General features: G+C 37.1%; 1 long non-coding RNA gene across 1 annotated transcript; it reads right to left on the bottom strand.

Moving 5' to 3' along the window:
• Window positions 1–5,682: 5,682 nt before the first annotated feature.
• Window positions 5,683–6,680, bottom strand: LOC116403273. Its single transcript, XR_004215946.1, has 2 exons — window positions 6,214–6,680; window positions 5,683–6,114 (listed from the first exon to the last, which is right to left on the bottom strand). It is a non-coding gene; the product is annotated as an uncharacterized LOC116403273 (long non-coding RNA).
• Between the last annotated feature and the right edge of the window lie 2,258 nt (window positions 6,681–8,938).

The raw sequence follows: 8,938 nt of genomic DNA, 5'->3' as shown, positions 1-8,938 counted from the left end.
AGAAACTTTTGTCCTCCAAAGTTCTAATCCTTGAATAACTCGGAATAATGAGCTCTCATGATGTCCCCTCTCTTCCAAGTAGCTTCCTCAACCTTGTGGTTTCGCCACAAAACTTTAACCAATGCAATTCCCCTGTTACGGAACAGTTTAACTTCCTTCGCTAAATCTCAACTGGCTGGTTGTCATAGCTCAAGTTCTCGTTAATTTGTAATGGCTTATAATCAACTATATGTGTAGGATCTGCTACATACTTTCTCAGCATGGAGACATGGAACACGTCATGAACTACTGCAGATAATGATGAAGGCAAAGCCAAATGATAAGCTACGGGCCAATCCTCTCAAGAATCTCGAACGGTCTTACAAAACGTGGACTCAACTTCCTCTTCTTCTCGAATCTCAGAACACCCTTCATAGGTGCTACCCTAAAAAAGACCATGTCCCCTACATCAAACTCAAGATTCCTACGTCGCTCATCAACATAACTCTTTTGTCTGCTTTGTGCTGTCAACATGCGACCTCTAATCTTCTGTATGACTTCGTTGGTGGTCTAAACTACAGGGCCTAACATCCTCTGCTCACCAACCTCACCCCAACAAATAGAGGATCTACAACTCTTACCATACAGAGCTTCAAACTATGCCATGCTAATAGTAGTCTGGCAGCTATTATTGTAGGCGAACTCCATCAAGTGCAAATGGGAATCCCAACTCCCTAAGCACTCCAACACACAAGCTCGCAACATATCCTCCAGAATCTGATTCAAACGCTTTGTGTGACCATTAGCCTAAGGATGAAAAGTTGTACTGAAGTCCAATCTCGTGCACATGGCAGCTTGAAGTCCTTTCCAAAACTTGAAAGTAAAACGAGCATCTCTGTTAGAAACTATGCATATTGGCACTCCTTGCAGTCTCACTACCTCAGTCATATACAAATGTGCCCACTTACTGGTAGTATAAGTGGACTTCTCTGGGACGAAGTGTGCTGACTTCGTGAGTCTATCAACAATAACCCATATCACTGTATAACCCTTCAAAGTCCTAGGCAACCTTGAAATGAAGTCCATAGACACATTCTCCCACTTCCACTTTAGCACACTCAAAGGTTGTAACAAACCTGTTGGCTTCTGTCTTGGTGCCTTCATCTGCTGGCACACCAGACACTTACTAATAAAGTTTGCCACCTCTCTCTTCATATTTCTCCACCAGTAAACTCGCTTCAAGTCCTGGTACATTTGTGTACTACCTAGATGCATATAAAATGGAGAACTATGGGCCTCAGTCAATAACTCGGTCTTAACTACACTGTTTGTTGGCACACATAATCGTTTCTCAAACATGAGTCGCTCATCAGTGGATATAGAGAACTCCTCAACTTGCTCTGCTTCTGCTAACCGGTGCTTATCCACCAAATAAGGATCAGTGAGCTGTGCAATAATAATTTTCTGCCTCAAAGTTGGCTATACTAATAATTGAGCTAATTGTGAGGTAACTTTTTCTACTGAAACTGTAATCTCTGCTCTCTCAATGTCTCTATGCAAATGAGCCTGCCTAGTAATGAGCGCTGCATAATGTGATACCATCCTACTAAGAGCATCAACTATCACATTTGCCTTACCTGGGTGGTATAAAATCTCACAGTCATAGTCCTTGACCAATTCGAGCCATCTGCGTTCTCATATTTAACTTCTTCTATGTGAAGAAGTATTTCAAGCTCTTATGGTCTGTGAAGATCTAAATCTTCTCACCATATAAATAATGCCTCCAGATCTTAAGTGCAAAAACGACTACTGCCAACTCTAAATAGTGTGTAGGGTAGTTCTGCTCATGACACTTCAACTGATGAGAAGCATAAGCAACCACCTTACCTTGTTGCATCAATATGCAACCCATTCCTTTCTTAAAGGCATCATTATAAATCACATAACTCCTAGATCCATATGACATTGTAATGACTGGTGCAGTAACGAGTTTCTGCTTAAGGTCTTGTAAACTGCTCTCACATGCTTGACTCCAAACAAAAGGAGTCCCCTTCCTGATTAGCTGGGTTAGAGGATTGGCTATACGAGAGAAACCTTCCACAAACCTTCTGTAATAACCTGCTAAGCCTAGAAAACTTTGAACTTCACTAACTGTAGAAGGTCGAGGTCAACTGGTAACGGTTTCGATCTTCGCTGGGTCCATAGAAAACTCTCTCACTGGATACTACATGACCAAGTAACGACATCTACTTCAGCCAGAACTCACACTTGAAAAACTTGGCATACAACCTATTGGCTCGAAGAGTCTCTAAGACCTGATTCTTTGTCTTGGGGTAAACCAAGATGTCATCAATAATAACTATCACAAAAGTGTCTAAGAAATTCTTAAACACCTTGTTCATCGATTCCATAAATGTAACATGAGCATTTGTCAAACCAAAGAACATCACAATAAACTCATAATATCCATATTTGGAACGAAAGGCAATCTTGAGATATCACTCTCCCTAATCCTCAACTGGTGATATCCTAAACGTAAATCAATCTTAGAGAACACAGTGGCTCCCTATAACTGATCAAATAGGTCATCAATTTTAGGCAATGGATATTTGTTCTTGACTATCACCTTGTTGAGCTCTCTATAGTCAATGCAAACACGCATCGACCCATCTTTCTTCTTGACAAATAATATTGGTGCTTGCCAAGCTGACACACTAGGTTGAATAAAGCCTTTGTCCAGCAATTCTTGCAACTGAACCTTTAACTCCTTCAGTTCAGCTGGAGCCATTCTGTATGGGACTCTCGATATGGGACCAGTGTCTGGTTCCAACTCGATGGCAAAATCGACCTCTGTGAGGCGGAAGTCCTAGAAGTTCTTTTGAAAAAACATTAGAGTATTCCCTTACCACTGGCCCAGATGATAAGGATACCTCGGGCTCTCTAGTGTCTACAACACTAACTAAAATACTCCAGGTACCCTGGTCGAGCAGCTTAATTACTGGCCTTCATGGTCGAAATAACTTTGGGTAGGACCACAGTCTCTACTCCCTTATACTTGAAACTAGTTGCCTCATGAGGGTTAAAAACTACCTCCTTGTGAGAACAATCTATGCTTGCATGGTTAGCAGATAGCCAATTCATGTTTAATATTACATCAAAATCTCACATGTCTAATACTAATAAGGTTACATCTAAAACATGCTCTGCTATTTCTATTTGACATGTTTTTATCTTTTCTCTTGACAACATAATTTCTCCAGATTGAGTAGAGACAGACACTGAACAAACATTGAGGATATAAAAGAATGAGAGGACCCGAGTCAAATAATATTAAAGCAAGGTGCCCCAAGATTGGGAACGTACCTGTCACCACTGTGCCGGCTCTCTTGGTCTCCTACCTATTAGTGGCAAAAACTCTCCCCTGATGGGATGTGGAAATCTGATTCGAAACAGTCCTGAACGATTTCTGAGGGCACTTATCAGCTAAATGCTCAAGTTGCTTGCACTTGTAACATACTCTACTTCCTGCTAGGCAATGATCTGAATGAGGTCTTCCACAATTAGGACACATGGTTAATTCCCTCAAGGTTTTGCCTGCCTGAGCGACTTGGTGTTGATGTCATTGGAACAAACCACCTAATCTCAAATTCCTCTATAGTGCTGCTATAGGTTACTGCCAACCTTTTGTTTCTTCCCTGAAGTTGGCCCCTTCTTTGCAGCCTTGGCCAACTCCGACCTCTCATGCAAACTCAAGTGTACTATCATGCATAGTGCATTAGCTTGGGTAGTTGGTATAAGGACGCAAACGAAACCCTGGATCTCTGACGAACTTGTCGGCTCTCTCAACCTCGGTTCTCACTAACTCAGATGCAAACTGGGATAACGCGTCAAATTCCTGATCATACTCCTCCACGGTCATGTTGCCTTGCTCAAGTTTTAGGAACTCTTGGCACTTGGCCTCTCTCACTATGGCGGAGAATAATTAGGCATAAAAGTTCTCCTTGAACTACTCCTAGGTGATCTGACTCATATCTCCACCCAGTATCCTATCTGTGGACTCCCACTAGCCTTTATCTTTTTTAGTCAGTAAATACACGACGCACTGAACTTTTTGGTCATTGGGGCACTTCATATAGCGAAAGATAGTCTTCACCGAACTCAACCACATTTATGCCTTGGTAGGGTCTGCCAAAGATCCATCGAAAGTCTGAGGGTTCTACTTCCTAAAGTCCCTCAGGTGCTTGGCTCCTGCTGAAAGCATGTCTAGTAGGTTCTGGGCTATAACTGGGGCATGTACTCTTGTAGTTGGAATATGAACACCTGCAGCGGGTGCCTGAATAGAAGTTGTCTGGGTCTGCTGGATAGGTTGTCGTTGTGCCATTACTTCAAACAAGACTCTATACCTTTACTCCATGGTAACAAGGTCTGCTTGAGTGACAGGTGCAGTAGGGTCGATAGCTTGTATAGCCAACTGTCCTTCAGGTTGTCCCTCACGCTGATTACGTCCAACTCCTCTACCTCCCCTACCACCTCTACGAACACTTCTACGTGGCAGCATTTTTCCTAAATCCCACCATTAAAAGTCTTTTACTACGATTCATTCATAACATACATAGTTATTTATCTAGTTTAATTCAGGCAAGTGATGAAGGACCTTATTAACCATAGGGATAAAAATTAAAGACTTACATCGTAAGTCAGTCTACAGAATCTAAAACTTATCTCTGATACCAACTGTAGTGACCCAATTTTCCTACTAAGTTGAAGTCATTACCATTTAAAAAAATATAGACTTTTTATTTTTAAATACAAAAAAATACTGAAGTTTAAGGAAATATTTTAAATATTTAGTTAAAATAAGTAATAAAATACATAAAGAGAGAATAAAATAACTAATTAAAATACTAGTTTGGCCCCAGAAAAATTTAACAAAATATAAAATAGAAGGAAAACCAATGGTAAACATGAGTTCTTGAATCTAAGTGTGGAAGAAAACGGAACTATTCCCTATGACGAACCACGATCACTTATTGTCATTCGTCAGCTTGCCTTTATCTCTACCGTTACCGGTAAAATTAAACATTGTAAAGCATGAGTATAAATTTATACTCAGTAAGCTAGGGACTTGTTATTAGTCCGCTATGTGTCTATTAGATTTTCATTAGAGTCTTGTAAGAAGGTACAATTTATCTATTGTGCTCCCGAAGGCATGCTATCTAGAGATTCCCTAGGGACACATCTGGGCTCTCGGTGACCCCGAAGGAAACACCCTACAGGAGAGTCGGACTATAAGTGATCCCGTCTTATTACACATAAAACTGGCCACACATGCATGAGTAAAATTAAACATTGTAAAATATGAGTATAAATTTATACTCAGTAAGGGACTTGTTATTAGTCCGCTATGTGTCTATTAGATTTCCATTAGAGTCTTGTAAGAAGGTACCATTTATCTATGGTGCTCCGAAGGCACGCTATTTAGAGATTCCCTAGGGACACATCTGGGCTCTCGGTGACCCCAAAGGAAACACCCTACAGGAGAGTCGGATTGTAAGTGATCCCGTCTTATTACACATAAAACTGGCCACACGCATAAATAGGTGGTGATCCGAAGGGACACCCATAAGGTATGATTCTAACAATAATCTAACATAACATCATAGCCTATATAAACATATCATATCGTAAATATCATGACCTATATAAACATAACTCATAGCATGTCCCAATCAGGGTACATCTCATTCATATCACAACGATTTTCTATGTAGCTATCGTTATCTTACATCCTTAGCAATCACATTAGTTACATCACATACATTATAGCTACGCTAATGCATACCAAGGGAAAACATGATGGGAGGATCTAATAGTCGAATCTCTTACCTTAAGATTTGCAAAAAAAAAAAATTAATCTTATCAACAACATCCAAAAGTTCTCCAAATAGACGAATCCTAATCATAACGAAACTTAGATTAATAAACTTGTCAACCATCATCTAAATTTAACTTAAGTCTTCAACGTACCCAAAGACCAAAACTTAAGTCTTCAACGTACCCAAAGGCCAAGGTTGTAACCAAACACCTTGAATAAGAAAATTGATGGATGAAGTCCTCCAATAAAATTAGCTAGACCTTCAAGCAAAATAGACCAACTCAAATCTATAATTTATAATTACTTAAAACCAAGAATTCACAATTTGATGGGTATACCTAACCCAATCAAGTACTTACCAAAAAGCCTCTCCAAATATGGCTCCAAAGCAAAGATGGTTAAGGAACCAAGGAAGGGGCTCACGACTCGGCTAAGAAGGTAGTCGATGCGAGGAACTCATGTGTAGAGAGATGGCACGGACGGCTCGGGTGAAGAAACACGGTGCAGAAGACTAAAGCCTACATGTGCGAACGAGTTGGCGGTCGCAGACGATTGGGATGCGCGATTCGTGACGCTTCGGCTTCGGACGAACGAAGAAGACTTGCTTTGGCTGCTTCACGACGATGGTGAAGGAGACCAGATGTTTGCGAGGACGACCGACGACGGAAGACAAACGGCGACAAGGCTTCAGTTGGAGGACTGTCGGACGGAGGCACCGCCCGAAACCTTGGCGGTTGCTAGGGTTTCCGAGGGAAGAAGAATGTGGTGGAGAAGATGATGCACGTAAAACGAGAGAATACCTATTCAATAATGATATTTACTATTATTAGTAATAATAAATATTATTATTAGTTTCTTTTCTCTTTTTAACTTTCCAATAAAACTCTCTCTCTCTCCACCTTAATTACCCATCGAAACAATCTTTCTTCTTTTTATTTCACCAATAACCAAGATATAAAAACTTAATAATTACATTACCCATAAATATAATTATTTATTTATTCCACAATTCAATTATACAAATACCAACTAATAACCAAAACTCTCAAACTCTCAAATAGTTAACCATTCTTCCTTCAATACTTAATTCATCCAAAACCCACAAAAACAAACAAATTCTTAAATAACACCCAAAATTCAACATAAAAAAAAAAAGTTAAAATTACTTACATTATTCTTCTCTCATTCTCTATTTTGTTCTCTGTTGTTTACTATACTCAAACATCCTTAAACAAAAAATACTATATCCTACATTAAAATAGTTTGTAACACAAACACTACCAATATAACAAATAATCATAAATAATTCACTTGTGAAAGCATGTTTAGGATTTAAATAATATATTTATTAGTTTGAAATTTTAGTAAATACAACCCGAACGACGATCCCTTTTACTAATCTTTAAACGGAAACAAATTACTTATATTTAATGCAATTTATTTATTTAATAATATAAAATTCCATCTTAAAATCAATTAAGAATGAGATAAGTAGTCCATCTACCTTATATCAAGCGTGAGTCGCCTTGATTTTTTCAATAAAAAATTCTCAACATAATAAAAGTTCGTTATACACTTGACGACGCTAAAAATTGTCGTAATGGTTCAAAAACACAAATAAATAAAAAAGAGCACCTTTTCTTCAAAATTTTATAGCACATTTAATTTTTTTCTCCTCTTAGTTTGGTTTAGCTATACAATGTCATAGAAACTCTTTTTTTCCCAGTGGACGTTGGCCCATTGTCGTCCTTAAATCATATAATATACACAGACGATTAAATAATCGATCTATATATATATATATATACTTTGTTTACATAACTAAGATAAGAGAAGAAGCAAAGAGATGTAGTAAGACAACAAAAGCAAGGTACATAAGGAAACACATTGTGTGCTATATTTTTCAAACATTTATTATTGTACAAAATCTCTCCATGTACACACAAAGAATTCAAAATAAAAAACTTTATATTATTCAAACTTTTTAATCCTTATTTTTCCAATTTCAGAAAGTGAATCTTTGAAGACAAAAGAATAATATAAAAACCATTAATAGAGTAGTGCATATATAGAAGTTGGCTGTTCACATTCCATATCAAATTTGGATATGTTTTATTGCATGATCATATATATTGTACAAAATATGTATTGAGTTTTTGTGTCCAATGCCCTTTTTTCCTCCTTTACAATAGTAAATAGATTATTTTTTTCCCCTTCAAATCAGAATCCTATTCTTCTCAATTTGGTGGGGAATGCTTTAAGTCCCCACATTAACTATACACTAGAAAAATCATTGGTAAATAGCTCATTTTTTGAGTGAAACTATACAACAAATGTACTTTAATTTGCACTTCCAACTAAAAAGTAGATAATATATAATTATGGTTAAAATGTGTCTCCTAACGAATAGTATAAAGTCATGCTCTAGATCATTTAGTTGGATCATTAGTCAAAAGTGATCGGTTTGGTTCATCGATAATTGAAAAAAACACTAATTTCTTGAAGTTGGAGATTTGATCTAATTATAAGTTGGATAGAATAAGAGAGTTAAAACAATTTTAAAAAAATATGAAGGTGACTACTGGAAGGAGGGACCTAGATGTGATATATACACCTCTATATATTATATTTTGTTTAAGTATTGTATGAGATAATTGTATTGATTAAACTTTTAAACCATGGTAAACAAGTCAATTTAGACTCTCAATTAAGACTTCTTTTTGTTTTTTTTTAAAAAAAATCTATTATAAATAATCTATTTTATGACAATCCATTTTATTAATCTCACATCTAAAAGTGTAGATAAGTAAATTTAGTTATTATGAATGGTCTAATTTGATTTATGTATTTCAATAATTTAAAAGTTTAATTTTGGAAGAGACAAGTATATGGTTTGCAAGTGGAGTAGTATGAGACTAGCTTTTATAAATGTGGATGAAACTAAAATTCTATTTCTGTTTCTTTGCCTTTGTTGATTATTGTTTTTAAGATGACACATTGAGAGAAGACCACATCTCAAGATTTAGTGATCAATAAACAAAGATTTTAATTGTTGTGAGACTAAAAAATCTAAAAGACTATTTT

This window comes from Cucumis sativus, chromosome 4 (assembly GCF_000004075.3).
Source record: "Cucumis sativus cultivar 9930 chromosome 4, Cucumber_9930_V3, whole genome shotgun sequence".
NCBI classification, from domain to species: domain Eukaryota; kingdom Viridiplantae; phylum Streptophyta; class Magnoliopsida; order Cucurbitales; family Cucurbitaceae; genus Cucumis; species Cucumis sativus.
Note: the sequence above shows the minus strand (reverse complement) of the source record. Positions and strands in the feature narration are given on the sequence as shown.